The sequence below is a fragment of the Salmo trutta genome, chromosome 19, assembly GCF_901001165.1.
Source record: "Salmo trutta chromosome 19, fSalTru1.1, whole genome shotgun sequence".
Lineage (NCBI taxonomy): Eukaryota > Metazoa > Chordata > Actinopteri > Salmoniformes > Salmonidae > Salmo > Salmo trutta.
In genome coordinates, this window is record NC_042975.1 from 2371846 (window position 1) to 2389126 (window position 17281).

Genomic DNA, 17281 nt, shown 5'->3' on the forward strand with positions numbered 1-17281 from the left:
TTACCATAGGTTACTGTACTGACCTGACGTTACCTTAGGTTACTGTACTGACGTTACCATAGGTTACTGTACTGACCTGACGTTACCATAGGTTACTGTACTGACGTTACCATAGGCTACTGTACTGACCTGACGTTACCATAGGTTACTGTACTGACCTGCCGTTACCGTAGGTTACTGTACTGACCTGACGTTACCATAGGTTACTGTACTGACGTTACCATAGGTTACTGTACTGACGTTACCATAGGTTACTGTACTGACCTGACGTTACCATAGGTTACTGACCTGACGTTACCATAGGTTACTGTACTGACGTTACCATAGGTTACTGACCTGACGTTACCATAGGTTACTGACCTGACGTTACCATAGGTTACTGACCTGACGTTACCATAGGTTACTGTACTGACCTGACGTTACCATAGGTTACTGTACTGACCTGACGTTACCATAGGTTACTGACCTGACGTTACCATAGGTTAATGACCTGACGTTACTATAGGTTACTGTACTGACCTGACGTTACCATAGGTTACTGACCTGACGTTACCATAGGTTACTGTGCTGACGTTACCATAGGTTACTGTACTGACCTGACGTTACCATAGGTTACTGTACTGAAGTTACCATAGGTTACTGTACTGACCTGACGTTACCATAGGTTACTGTACTGACGTTACCATAGGCTACTGACCTGACGTTACCATAGGTTACTGACCTGACGTTACCATAGGTTACTGTACTGACATTACCATAGGTTACTGACCTGACGTTACCATAGGTTACTGTACTGACGTTACCATAGGTTACTGTGCTGACGTTACCATAGGTTACTGTACTGACGTTACCGTAGGTTACGGTACTGACGTTACCATAGGTTACAGTACTGACCTGACGTTACCGTAGGTTACTGTACTGACGTTACCATAGGTTACTGTACTAACCTGACGTTACCGTAGGTTACGGTACTGACGTTACCATAGGCTACTGTACTGACCTGACGTTACCGTAGGTTACGGTACTGACGTTACCATAGGCTACTGCACTGACCTGACGTTACCATAGGTTACTGTACTGACGTTACCATAGGTTAGTGTACTGACCTGATGTTACCATAGGTTACTGTACTGACGTTACCATAGGTTACTGTACTGACGTTACCATAGGGTACTGACCTGACGTTACCATAGGTTACTGTACTGACGTTACCATAGGTTACTGTACTGACCTGACGTTACCATAGGTTACTGACCTGACGTTGCCATAGGTTACTGTACTGACCTGACGTTACCATAGGTTACTGTACTGACGTTACCATAGGTTACTGTACTGACCTGACGTTACCATAGGTTACTGACCTGACGTTACCATAGGTTACTGACCTGACGTTGCCATAGGTTACTGTACTGACCTGACGTTACCATAGGTTACTGTACTGACGTTACCATAGGGTACTGTACTGACGTTACCATAGGTTACTGTACTGACGTTACCATAGGTTACTGTACTGACCTGACGTTACCATAGGTTACTGTACTGACCTGACGTTACCATAGGTTACTGTACTGACCTGACGTTACCATAGGTTACTGTACTGACGTTACCATAGGTTACTGTACTGACGTTACCATAGGTTACTGACCTGACGTTACCATAGGTTACTGACCTGACGTTACCATAGGTTACTGTACTGACGTTACCATAGGTTACTGACCTGACGTTACCATAGGTTACTGACCTGACGTTACCATAGGTTACTGACCTGACGTTACCATAGGTTAATGACCTGACGTTACCATAGGTTACTGACCTGATGTTACCATAGGTTACTGACCTGCCGTTACCATAGGTTACTGTGCTGACGTTACCATAGGTTACTGTACTGACCTGACGTTACCATAGGTTACTGTACTGACGTTACCATAGGTTACTGTACTGACATTACCATAGGCTACTGACCTGACGTTACCATAGGTTACTGACCTGACGTTACCATAGGTTACTGACCTGATGTTACCATAGGTTACTGACCTGACGTTACCATAGGTTACTGTGCTGACGTTACCATAGGTTACTGTACTGACGTTACCATAGGTTACGGTGCTGACGTTACCATAGGCTACTGTACTGACGTTACCATAGGCTACTGACCTGACGTTACCATAGGTTACTGTGCTGACGTTACCATAGGTTACTGTACTGACGTTACCATAGGCTACTGACCTGACGTTACCATAGGTTACTGTGCTGACGTTACCATAGGTTACTGTACTGACGTTACCATAGGTTACTGTACTGACCTGACGTTGCCATAGGTTACTGTATTGACGTTACCATAGGTTACTGTACTGACGTTACCGTAGGTTACGGTGCTGACGTTACCATAGGTTACAGTACTGACCTGACGTTACCGTAGGTTACTGTACTGACGTTACCATAGGTTACTGTACTAACCTGACGTTACCGTAGGTTACGGTACTGACGTTACCATAGGCTACTGTACTGACCTGACGTTACCGTAGGTTACGGTACTGACGTTACCATAGGCTACTGCACTGACCTGACGTTACCATAGGTTACTGTACTGACGTTACCATAGGTTACTGTACTGACCTGACGTTACCATAGGCTACTGTACTGACCTGACGTTACCATAGGCTACTGTACTGACCTGACGTTACCATAGGTTACTGTATTGATGTTGCATGTGTGATTCAGAAGAGAGATTTTTAATTAGCTAGAGAAGAATGGATGAACTTTTTCATTGCTCGTTAAGGATACTGCAGGCCTATGGGGCTATACTCGGCCTTGTCTTCGGACGGTAAGTTGGTGGTTGTAGACATCCCTCTAGTGGTGTGGGGGCTGTGCTTTGGCAAAGTGGGTGGGGTTATATCCTGCCTGTTTGGCCCTGTCCGGGGGTATCATCGGATGGGGCCACAGTGTCTTCTGATCCCTCCTGTCTCAGCCTCCAGTATTTATGCTGCAGTAGTTTGTGTCGGGGGGCTAGGGTCAGTCTGTTACATCTGGAGTATTCTCTTGTCTTATCCGGTGTCCTGTGTGAATTTAAATACGCTCTCTCTAATTCTCTCTTTCTTTCTTTCTCTCGGAGAACCTGAGCCCTAGGACCATGCCTCGGGACTACCTGGCATGATGACTCCTTGCTGTCCCCAGTCCACCTGTCCATGCTGCTGCTCCAATTCCCACTGTTCTGCCTGCGGCTACGGAACCCTGACCTGTTCACCGGACGTGCTTGTTGCACCCTCGACAACTACTATGATTATTATTATTTGACCATGCTGGTCATTTATGAACATTTTAACATCTTGACCATGTTCTGTTATAATATCCACCCGGCACAGCCAGAAGAGGACTGGCCACCCCTCATAGCCTGGTTCCTCTCTAGGTTTCTTCCTAGGTTTTTTGCCTTTCTAGGGAGTTTTTCCGAGGGAGTTTTTCCTAGCCACCGTGCTTCTTTCACGTGCATTGCTTGCTGTTTGGGGTTTTAGGCTGGGTTCCTGTACAGCACTTTGAGATTTCAGCTGATATACGAAGGGCTATATAAATACATTTAATTTGATTTGATATTTATCACGTTTCAAGTTTACTAACTGCAAAAAAGGTAAGACGTGTTTTTAAATCTGGTATCGCTCTGCACACACAAGCTTGTTAGCTAGCTAGCTCAAAGGATATTCTAGTTCCTTCATAGAAGCCGCTCCTCCGTAGGTATAACTCAGATAATGATGTCATAGCAAGGTGCCCAGCGCTTCAAGCCTCCTCATAAGGACAGAGCATATCCTTAGGTCATCATTAGTGTTAAACACTGGTCACTAACCACGTACTGTGTAGCAGACCAGACCCGGCTTCTCATCTGTCAACATGTTCAGCCTTAAAACCCAACCACACTAATCCTGTTTTCAGTCATCTCTCCATCTCTATGTCTGTCTCCATCTCTATGTCTGTCTGTCTGTCTGTCTGTCTGTCTGTCTGTCTGTCTGTCTGTCTGTCTGTCTGTCCCTCCCTCCATCTCTCTCTTGGTCTATTTCTGTCACTCTCTCCGTCTCTCCCTTTGTCAGTCTCTCTTTCTCTCGCTATTGCTCTCTGCCTCTGTCTCCCTCTACACCTCCCTGGGACTCTATTTCTCCCTTTACACCTCCCTGGGTCTCTATTTCTCCCTCTACACCTCCCTGGCTGTATCTTTCTCCCTCTACACCTCCCTGGCTGTATCTTTCTCCCTCTACACCTCCCTGGCTTTCTCTTTCTCTTTCTCTCTCTACCCCTCCCTGGCTCTCTCTTTCTCCCTCTACCCCTCCCTGGCTCTCTCTTTCTCCCTCTACACCTCCCTGGGTCTCTCTTTCTCCCTCTACCCCACCCTGACTCTCTCTTTCTCCCTCTACACCTCCCTGGCTCTCTCTTTCTCCCTCTACACCTCCCTGGCTCTGTCTTTCTCCCTCTATACCTCCCTGGCTTTCTCTTTCTCTTTCTCCCTCTACCCCTCCCTGGCTCTCTCTTTCTCCCTCTACACCTCCCTGGGTCTCTCTTTCTCCCTCTACACCTCCCTGGCTCTGTCTTTCAAACCTTCTCGCTCTCTTTCTCTTTCACTCCCTATTTTTCCACCTGCCTCTTGCTCTCTCTCTCTGTCTGCCTCTGTCTGTCCGTCTCTCTCTCTCTGCCCCTCTCTCCTTTTGTCTCGCTCTCTCTCTCTCTCTCTCTCTCTCTCTCTCACACACACACACACACACACACACACACACACACACACACACACACAGCTACGCAGGTGTGGTGGCAGAGCGGCTGGAACTGCCTTTGTGTCTGAGAAAAACAGACGATCAACCTATTGTACGCTGACACACTCTCGCAAACACAGAGCGAGGACAAGTCATTCAATCAAGATATGATCAAAGGTTAGAGTACACAAGACGCAGCAAAATGTTTGTTACTAGCTGTAACAATCCAGTAAAATGTCAAACATGTACACAAATAATTATAACAATAAACAACCTAAATAGCACTGTGACAGTAAATACAGATGCAATCTATAAGTATCTACACCAGATGAATTCACACTAGGAATACTAAAAATGATATGCACAGCAGTAGATATACTAGAATGATATGTACAGCAGTAGATATATTATGAATGATATGTACAGCAGTAGATATACTATAATGATATATACAGCAGTAGATATACTATAATGATATATACAGCAGTAGATATACTATAATGATATGTACAGCAGTAGATATACTAGAATGATATGTACAGCAGTAGATATACTATAATGATATATACAGCAGTAGATATACTATAATGATATGTACAGCAGTAGATATACTAGAATGATATGTACAGCAGTAGATATACTATAATGATATGTACAGCAGTAGATATACCATAATGATATGTACAGCAGTAGATATACTAGAATGATATGTACAGCAGTAGATATATTATGAATGATATGTACAGCAGTAGATATACTATAATGATATATACAGCAGTAGATATACTATAATGATATGTACAGCAGTAGATATACTAGAATGATATGTACAGCAGTAGATATACTATAATGATATGTACAGCAGTAGATATACCATAATGATATGTACAGCAGTAGATATACTAGAATGATATGTACAGCAGTAGATATACTGTAATGATATGTACAGCAGTAGATGTACTGTAATGATATATACAGCAGTAGATATACTATAATGATATGTACAGCAGTAGATGTACTGTAATGATATGTACAGCAGTAGATGTACTGTAATGATATGTACAGCAGTAGATGTACTGTAATGATATGTACAGCAGTAGATGTACTGTAATGATATGTACAGCAGTAGATATACTATAATGATATGTACAGCAGTAGATGTACTGTAATGATATGTACAGCAGTAGATATACCATAATGATATGTACAGCAGTAGATGTACTGTAATGATATGTACAGCAGTAGATATACCATAATGATATGTACAGCAGTAGATGTACTGTAATGATATATACAGCAGTAGATATACTAGAATGATATGTACAGCAGTAGATATACTATAATGATATATACAGCAGTAGATGTACTGTAATGATATGTACAGCAGTAGATATACTGTAATGATATGTACAGCAGTAGATATACTGTAATGATATGTACAGCAGTAGATATACTAGAATGATATGTACAGCAGTAGATATACTAGAATGATATGTACAGCAGTAGATATACCATAATGATATGTACAGCAGTAGATATACTATAATGATATATACAGCAGTAGATGTACTGTAATGATATGTACAGCAGTAGATATACTGTAATGATATGTACAGCAGTAGATATACTAGAATGATATGTACAGCAGTAGATATACTGTAATGATATGTACAGCAGTAGATGTACTGTAATGATATGTACAGCAGTAGATATACTAGAATGATATGTACAGCAGTAGATGTACTGTAATGATATGTACAGCAGTAGATGTACTGTAATGATATGTACAGCAGTAGATATACTAGAATGATATGTACAGCAGTAGATATACTGTAATGATATGTACAGCAGTAGATATACTAGAATGATATGTACAGCAGTAGATGTACTGTAATGATATGTACAGCAGTAGATATACTAGAATGATATGTACAGCAGTAGATATACTAGAATGATATGTACAGCAGTAGATATACTAGAATGATATGTACAGCAGTAGATGTACTGTAATGATATGTACAGCAGTAGATGTACTGTAATGATATGTACAGCAGTAGATATTTAATGATATGTACAGCAGTAGATATATAATGATATGTACAGCAGTAGATGTACTGTAATGATATGTACAGCAGTAGATGTACTGTAATGATATGTACAGCAGTAGATATATAATGATATGTACAGCAGTAGATATATAATGATATGTACAGCAGTAGATGTACTGTAATGATATGTACAGCAGTAGATGTACTGTAATGATATGTACAGCAGTAGATATACTAGAATGATATGTACAGCAGTAGATATACTGCAATGATATGTACAGCAGTAGATATACTAGAATGATATGTACAGCAGTAGATGTACTGTAATGATATGTACAGCAGTAGATGTACTGTAATGGTATGTACAGCAGTAGATGTACTGTAATGATATGTACAGCAGTAGATATACTGTAATGATATGTACAGCAGTAGATGTACTGTAATGATATGTACAGCAGTAGATATATAATGATATGTACAGCAGTAGATGTACTGTAATGATATGTACAGCAGTAGATGTACTGTAATGATATGTACAGCAGTAGATATACTGTAATGATATGTACAGCAGTAGATGTACTGTAATGATATGTACAGCAGTAGATATACTGTAATGATATGTACAGCAGTAGATGTACTGTAATGATATGTACAGCAGTAGATATACTGTAATGATATGTACAGCAGTAGATATATAATGATATGTACAGCAGTAGATGTACAGTAATGATATGTACAGCAGTAGATGTACTGTAATGATATGTACAGCAGTAGATATATAATGATATGTACAGCAGTAGATATATAATGATATGTACAGCAGTAGATGTACTGTAATGATATGTACAGCAGTAGATATACTGTAATGATATGTACAGCAGTAGATATACTATAATGATATGTACAGCAGTAGATATACTAGAATGATATGTACAGCAGTAGATATATAATGATATGTACAGCAGTAGATGTACTGTAATGATATGTACAGCAGTAGATATACTGTAATGATATGTACAGCAGTAGATATACTATAATGATATGTACAGCAGTAGATATACTAGAATGATATGTACAGCAGTAGATATATAATGATATGTACAGCAGTAGATGTACTGTAATGATATATACAGCAGTAGATATACCATAATGATATGTACAGCAGTAGATGTACTGTAATGATATGTACAGCAGTAGATATACTGTAATGATATGTACAGCAGTAGATGTACTGTAATGATATATACAGCAGTAGATATACCATAATGATATGTACAGCAGTAGATATACTGTAATGATATATACAGCAGTAGATATACCATAATGATATGTACAGCAGTTGATATACTGTAATGATATGTACAGCAGTAGATATACTGTAATGATATGTACAGCAGTAGATATACTGTAATGATATGTACAGCAGTAGATATACTGTAATGATATGTACAGCAGTAGATATGTAATGATATGTACAGCAGTAGATGTACTGTAATGATATGTACAGCAGTAGATATGTAATGATATGTACAGCAGTAGATATGTAATGATATGTACAGCAGTAGATATACTGTAATGATATGTACAGCAGTAGATATGTAATGATATGTACAGCAGTAGATGTACTGTAATGATATGTACAGCAGTAGATATGTAATGATATGTACAGCAGTAGATGTACTGTAATGATATGTACAGCAGTAGATATGTAATGATATGTACAGCAGTAGATGTACTGTAATGATATGTACAGCAGTAGTGTCTCTTCACAGTCCCCGTCGTTCCATATGGTGTATTTTAAATCTAATTCTACTGCTTGCATCAGTTACCAGATGTGTAACAGAGTTCCATGTTGTCCTTGGGTTTTTAAATGCAATTTATTATCATCATCATCATCATTATTATTATTATAATAATTATTATGTCGATTGGACATTATTCAAATGGTACGACGCATTAACCAGAACAGGTTTAAATCGAATATCAAATGTTGTCACATGCGCAGAATACAGATGAAGTCAGAAGTTTACATCCACTTATGTTGGAGTCATTAAAACTCGTTTTTCAACCACTCCACAAATTACTTGTTAACAAACTATAGTTTTGGCAAGTCGGTTAGGACATCTACTTTGCGCATGACACAAGTAATTTTTCCAACAATTGTTTACAGACAGATTATTTCACTTATAATTCACTGTATCACAATTCCAGTGGGTCAGAAGTTTACATACACTAAGTTGACTGGGCCTTTAAACAGCTTGGAACATTCCAGAAAATGATGTCATGGCTTTAGAAGCTTCTGATAGGCTAATTGACATAATTTGAGTGAATTGGAGGTGTATCTGTGGATGTATTTCAAGGCCTACCTTCAGACTCAGTGCCTCTTTGCTTGACATCATGGGAAAATCAAAAGAAATCAGCCAAGACCTCAGAAAAAAATTGTAGACCTCCACAAGTCTGGTTCATCCTTAGAGACACTTCTAAATGCCTGAAGGTACCACGTTCATCTGTACAAACAATAGTACGCAAGTATAAACACCATGGGACCACGCAGCCGTCATACCGCTCAGGAAGGAGACACGTTCTGTCTCCTAGAGATGAATGTACTTTGGTGCAAAAAGTGAAAATCAATCCCAAAACAACAGCAAAGGACCTTGTGAAGATACTGGAGGAAACAGGTACAAAAGTACCTATATCCACAGTAAAACGAGTCCTATATCGACATAACCTGAAAGGCCGCTCAGCAAGGAAGAAGCCACTGCTCCAAAACCGCCATAAAAAAGCCAGACTACGGTTTGCAACTGCACATAGGGACAAAGATCATACTTTTTGGAGAAATGTCTTCTGGTCTGGTCAAAAATAAAACTGTTTGGCCATAATGACCATCGTTATGTTTGGAGGAAAAAAGGGGAGGCTTGCAAGCCGAAGAACACCATCCCAACCGTGAAGCACGGGGGTGGCAGCATCATGTTGTGGGGCTGCTTTTCTGCAGGAGGGACTGGTGCACTTCACAAAATAGATGGCATCATGAGGCAGGAAAATTATGTGGATATATTGAAGCAACATCTCAGACATCAGTCAGGAAGTTAAAGCTTGGTCGCAAATGGGTCTTCCAAATGGACAATGACCCCAAGCATACTTCCAAAGTTGTGGAAAATGGCTTAAGGACAACAAAGTCAAGGTATTGGAGTGGCCATCACAAAACCCTGACCTTAATCCTATAGAAAAGTTGTGGGCAGAATTGAAAAAGCGTGTGCGAGCAAGGAGGCCTCCAAACCTGACTCAGTTACACCAGCTCTGTCAGGAGGAATGGGCCAAAATTCAAGTCAAGTTCTCGCTGTTCTGAGTTAACAGTTGTTTTGTGCGCTGCACAAATAATGATTCATTGACAGCATGGCCAATGTTGAATGTTTATCATTTTAAACTTGGAAAAGAGCCCCTTAATCCCAGATTTGGGACCACACAGCCACTCCACTGAATAGCAGGCTAATGATTGCTTAGCAATGTTTGCAGTTAGCCACTGATTCCTTCCAAACCACTCATTGTTGAATTTGCGATTTCCAACTTGTGTAACCTTTATGTCCAATGGCCGATGAGCACCTATAATTTCTCTTCATATGACAAGGATTAAAAAGGATTTGCCAGTAGATTGTCGACTTGATTCATAATGACTGCTAGCTGAGATTTTGAAAGTATGATGTTGAGATGATCAGTCCATTCAAAGCTACTGTAGATATAACATGATTTGACGTCGTTTTATCTGTGGCCAATGACCTTGAGCCTTCTTGGATGAGCACATCTAATGTAACTCTATGGAAGCATCCAAGGGGCTAGAATTTTCAAGCTCTACCCGTAGATTTAGAAGTGACGTAGTGTCCCCATGAGTGACAAAACACTGAGCCAATCACGGCGCAACGCTCTGTATTTTCCGCTGGCTGCCCCACCACCACAGAAAGCACTGAGCTGGGCTGAAACACCTGTATATTCCTCTGGCTGCCCCTCCACCACAGAAAGCACTGAGCTGGGCTGAAACACCTGTATATTCCTCTGGCTGCCCCTCCACCACAGAAAGCACTGAGCTGGGCTGAAACACCTGCATATTCCTCTGGCTGCCCCACCACCACAGAAAGCACTGAGCTGGGCTGAAACACCTGTATATTCCTCTGGCTGCCGCTCCACCACAGAAAGCACTGAGCTGGGCTGAAACACCTGTATATTCCTCTGGCTGCCGCTCCACCACAGAAAGCACTGAGCTGGGCTGAAACACCTGTATATTCCTCTGGCTGCCGCTCCACCACAGAAAGCACTGAGCTGGGCTGAAACACCTGCATTTTGGAGCTGCTTTACTCAAGAAAACAAAACAGAGACCATGTTTGAATGTGGTTTTATTAACTCAAGTATATATATATATTTTTTTTTTTACATTGTTCACAAACTGATGTGTGACAAGTATTAATGCCCAAAAAGCTCTGCCCCACCTGCCCTGAACGACGACTCGCCACTGCTGCTCGTGTCTATCAGCACCATTATGGGACAAACCCACTCAATTCTGTCTGCTGTCACTTCATTAACCGCACCTTCAGAGTGTGTGTGCATCTCTGATGAGTACTTTCTCCTCAACCTTGACCTGTGTGTGTGTGTGTCTCTCTCTCTCTCTTCCTTTTTTTGAACACACCCCAACCTGCTATTTATTAGTCTGGCTCCAGCCACAAAGCTTAGACGAACAAACTCAATATTTTCACAACCAAAACCACTATGATATAACATGATAATAAGGTTTATTACATACAATAAACATGACTTGTTCTCATAAACAACACAGATTGTTTTTAACAGTGAAATTTAAAAAAATTTAAAAAAGTATTATTCCTTCCTTCAATAACACCACAAAGTCAAAATACACTATAGTGTAGGTAAGGTTAAGTACTAAGTCAGTAGGGAAAGCCAATCAGAAGACCCAGCTCTCTCTCTCTCAGCCAATGGCTGCTCAGCGTCTGTGGTAACTGTAGCATTGGGCCTGGCTGTGACTGGCCAAGTGTTACAGGCAGGAAAGGCTGTGATTGGCTGCCTGGGAGCTGTTGCTTCAGAAGCTCCATGGCAACATAGCTTCAGAAGGTGAATGGATGGAGGGAGGGATGGAGAGACTGCTCGTTTTCACTCAGACACCACCTCTGCATTATTCATCCTGAGTCCCTGAGGAACTTCGAGAGAGAGCGAGAGAGAGAGTCAGTGTGTTGACTGGCAGGCTGGGACGAGGGAACAGCAATAATTGCATCTCACAGTGCAATTCAACCAGCCAAACAGCTCTTTCCTCTTCATTCCTAATTCAAAAGGGCTTTATTGGCATGGGAAACATATGTTAACATCGCCAACGCAAGTCAGGTAGATGGAAAAACAAAAAAAAGGGAAATAAACAAAAATGAACAGTAAACATTACACTCAGAAGTTCCAAAAGAATAAAGACATTTCAAATGTCATATTATGTCTTTGTACATTGTTGTAATGATGTAAGAGATTTCAAAAGTCATATGTCTATATAGTGTTGTAACAATGCAATGTGCAAATAGTTAAAGTACAAAAGGGAATCAACATAAATATGGGTTGTATTTACAATGGTGTTTGTTCTTCACTGGTTGACCTTTTCTTGTGGCAACAGGTCACACATCTTACTGCTGTGATGTCACACTGTGGTATTTCACCCTGTAGATAATGGGAGTTTATTAAAATTGTGTGGTTTCAAATTCTTTGTGGGTCTGTGTAATCTGAGGGAAATACACCACATGACCAAAAGTATGTGGACACTTGTTCATCAAACATCTAATTCCAAAATCATGGGTATTAATATGGAGTTGGTCCCCCCCCTTTGCTGCTATAACAGCCTCCACTCTTCTGGGAAGGCTTTCCACTAGATGTTGGGACATTGCTGCTATAACAGCCTCCTCTCTTCTGGGAAGGCTTTCCACTAGATGTTGGAACATTGCTGCTATAACAGCCTCCACTCTTCTGGGAAGGCTTTCCACTAGATGTTGGAACATTGCTGCTATAACAGCCTCCACTCTTCTGGGAAGGCTTTCCACTAGATGTTGGAACATTGCTGCTATAACAGCCTCCACTCTTCTGGGAAGGCTTTCCACTAGATGTTGGAACATTGCTGCTATAACAGCCTCCACTCTTCTGGGACGGCTTTCCACTAGATGTTGGAACATTGCTGCGGGGACTTGCTTCCATTCAGCCACAAGAGCATTAGTGAGGTCAGGCACTGATGTTGGGCGATTAGGTCTGGCTCGCAGCCAGGGTTTCAATTCAACCAAAAGGTGTTCGATGGGGTTGAGGTCAGGGCTCTGTGCAGACCAGTCAAGTTCTTCCACAACAATCTCGACAAACCATTTCTGTATGGACCTCGCTTTGTGCACGAGGGCATTGTCATGCTGAAACAGGAACGGGCCTTCCCCAAACTGTTACCACAAAGTTGGAAGCACAGAATCATCTAGAATGTCATTGTATGCTGTAGTGTTAAGATTTCCCTTCACTGGAACTAAGGGGCCCGAACCATGAAAAACAGCCCCAGACCATTATTCCTCCACCAAACTTTACAGTTGGCATTATGCATTGTGGGCAGGTAGCATTCTCCTGGCATCCGTCAAACCCAGATTAATCCGTCGGACTGCCAGATGGTGAAGCGTGATTCAAGACTCCAGAGAACACGTTTCCACTGCTCTAGAGTTCAATGGCGGCGAGCTTTACACCACTCCAGCCGATGCTGGGCATTGAGCATGGTGATCTTAGGCTTGTGTGCGGCTGCTCAGCCATGGAAACCCATTTCATGAAGCTCCCGATGAACAGTTATTGTGCTGACGTTGCTTCCAGAGGCAGTTTGGAACTCTGTAGTGAGTGTTGTACCCGAGGATGATTTACTTTACACACTTCATCACTCCGCAGTCCCGTTCTGTGAGCTTGTGGCCTGCCACTTCGCGGCTGAGCCGTTGTTGATCTAGGTGCTGCTGTAGGCCCTCCTTGGTTGGTGACAAACACAAGATCATCAGCAAAAAGGATGACTTCAGATTCTAGTAGGGTGAGGCCGGGTGCTGCAGACTGTTCTAGTGCCCTCGCCAATTCACTGATATACATGTTGAAGAGGGTGGGGCTCAATCTGCATCCCTGTCTCACCCCACAGCCTCGTGGAAACAAGTGTTTGACAATTTTAACCAAATTGAGTCAAAAGTTTTTTTTTTAAGTCAAGCATGAGAAGACTGTCTTCGTTTTGGTTTGTTTGTTAATTAGGGTGTGCAGGGTGAATACGTGGGTCGGTCGTACAGTAGTTTGGTAAAAATCAAAATTTGACGTTTGCTCAGTACATTGTTTTCACTGAGGAAATGTACGAGTCTGTTGTTAATGATAATGCAGAGGATTTTCCCCAAGGTTGCTGTTGACGTGTTTCTCTCTCTCTCACACACACACACAATGGGCCCTCAAATCATGACAAACAAAACTGGAAAACACCACACTGCTTTTCATGCTCCCAGGTGATATTTATCAACAACGTTTCCAGCCTGAAGTCTTCATCAGGTATCCATATCCCAGGTGGGGGCGGAGGGTCCATATCCCAGGTGGGGGCGGAGGGTCCATATCCCAGGTGGGGGCGGAGGGTCCATATCCCAGGTGGGGGCGGAGGGTCCATATCCCAGGTGGGGGCGGAAGGTCCATATCCCAGGTGGGGGCGGAAGGTCCATATCCCAGGTGGGGGCGGAGGGTCCATATCCCAGGTGGGGGCGGCGGGTCCATATCCCAGGTGGGGGCGGCGGGTCCATATCCCAGGTGGGGGCGGCGGGTCCATATCCCAGGTGGGGGCGGCGGGTCCATATCCCAGGTGGAAGGTCCATATCCCAGGTGGGGGTGGCAGGTCCATATCCCAGGTGGAAGGTCCATATCCCAGGTGGGGGTGAAAGGCCCATATCCCAGGTGGAGGGTCCATATCCCAGGTGGGGGCGGAGGGTCCATATCCCAGGTGGGGGCGGAGGGTCCATATCCCAGGTGGGGGCGGAGGGTCCATATCCCAGGTGGGGGCGGAGGGTCCATATCCCAGGTGGGGGCGGAGGGTCCATATCCCAGGTGGGGGCGGAGGGTCCATATCCCAGGTGGGGGCGGAGGGTCCATATCCCAGGTGGGGGCGGTGGGTCCATATCCCAGGTGGGGGCGGTGGGTCCATATCCCAGGTGGGGGCAGAGGGTCCATATCCCAGGTGGGGGCGGAGGGTCCATATCCCAGGTGGGGGCGGAGGGTCCATATCCCAGGTGGGGGCGGAGGGTCCATATCCCAGGTGGGGGCGGAGGGTCCATATCCCAGGTGGGGGCGGAGGGTCCATATCCCAGTTGGGGGCGGAGGGTCCATATCCCAGGTGGGGGCGGAGGGTCCATATCCCAGGTGGGGGCGGAGGGTCCATATCCCAGGTGGGGGCGGAGGGTCCATATCCCAGGTGGGGGCGGAGGGTCCATATCCCAGGTGGGGGCGGAGGGTCCATATCCCAGGTGGGGGCGGAGGGTCCATATCCCAGGTGGGGGCGGAGGGTCCATATCCCAGGTGGGGGCGGAGGGTCCATATCCCAGGTGGGGGCGGAGGGTCCATATCCCAGGTGGGGGCGGAGGGTCCATATCCCAGGTGGGGGCGGAGGGTCCATATCCCAGGTGGGGGCGGAGGGTCCATATCCCAGGTGGGGGCGGAGGGTCCATATCCCAGGTGGGGGCGGAGGGTCCATATCCCAGGTGGAGGGTCCATATCCCAGGTGGAGGGTCCATATCCCAGGTGGAAGGTCCATATCCCAGGTGGAAGGTCCATATCCCAGGTGGAAGGTCCATATCCCAGGTGGAAGGTCCATATCCCAGGTGGAAGGTCCATATCCCAGGTGGAAGGTCCATATCCCAGGTGGGGGTGGAAGGCCCATATCCCAGGTGGGGGTGGAAGGCCCATATCCCAGGTGGGGGTGGAAGGCCCATATCCCAGGTGGGGGTGGAAGGCCCATATCCCAGGTGGGGGTGGAAGGCCCATATCCCAGGTGGGGGTGGAAGGCCCATATCCCAGGTGGGGGTGGAAGGCCCATATCCCAGGTGGGGGTGGAAGGCCCATATCCCAGGTGGGGGTGGAAGGCCCATATCCCAGGTGGGGGTGGAAGGCCCATATCCCAGGTGGGGGTGGAAGGCCCATATCCCAGGTGGAAGGTCCATATCCCAGGTGGGGGTTGACCTTCCATATCCCAGGTGGGGGTGGACCTTCCATATCCCTCTCCCCAGCTGGCCTGTACCCAGCTGGCCTCTCCCCTGCTCCCCTCTCCCCAGCTCCCCTCTCCCCAGCTGGCCTGTACCCAGCTCCCCTCTCCCCAGCTAGCCTGTACCCAGCTGGCCAGTACCCAGCTGGCCTGTACCCAGCTCCCCTCTCCCCAGCTCCCCAGCTGGCCTGAACCCAGCTCCCCTCTCCCCAGCTGGCCTGTACCCAGCTCCCCTCTCCCCAGCTGCCCTGTACCCAGCTGGCCTGTACCCAGCTCCCCTCTCCCCAGCTGGCCTGTACCCAGCTCCCCTCTCCCCAGCTGCCCTGTACCCAGCTCCCCTCTCCCCAGCTGCCCTGTACCCAGGCCGCTCAGCCTCTACGGTGGGAGCAGAAGAAATAAAAATAGACCTCCCGCTGGGAACAAAGCCCACGCGGCCGGACAGATAATGTTGTTGTGTTTTTATCCGGCGATAGAATGATGAGAGCTTGAGGAACAGAGAGGGGACTAAGGGAGGGGTTAAAAACACCATCTCTCTCTCACCCCCCCAGGGATTAGGCCCGTCAGGCTCGGTGAGACAGACCAGACTCCTCCACTACACCCCCCGAGTGTGCAGAGCACTAGCTTCGTCTTACAAGGCCAGCAAGCTGGCTGGCTCTTTTTTTTTTTTCACCTTGGGAATCGCTGGCGAAATGGTAACAGGCACTCAGCAAAACACAGCACGCGCTCCTTTTTTTACCATGGCAACCCGCCCCTGGATACGGGCGAATACAGCTGGTTGGACCATCACGTCATCCTCTAGAATCTAGCGGTTGTTATGGCAGCACACTGAAACCGCGTGGTGGGAGGAGGGAACGAGGGGTGAGGGTAGCTCTGGGGGCTGTGGTGTGGGGAGGCACATTAGACTGTTGTTGGTAAATAAAACAGTAAACATGTAAACAACAACACCACCAGACGAACCCACCCTCCCCCTTACCCGCGTGCTTCTGTCCCTGAGAAACTGCTTTCTAATGTCAACTATAAATAAATAAATAAAAAATACCAAAAACAAAAAGGAATCATGTTATGTAACTTTATTTATCTAAATCAATTTGAACAACAAAGAACTGACAAAAGTAGAAAATAATAGCTTGAATGATGTCTGAATTGAAGGTCTGGTTTCCCAGGGAACAAGCCTAGTCCAGCGGGGGGATATGAAGGCCTGGTTTCCCAGGGAACAAGCCAAGTCCAGCGGGGGGTACCACAAA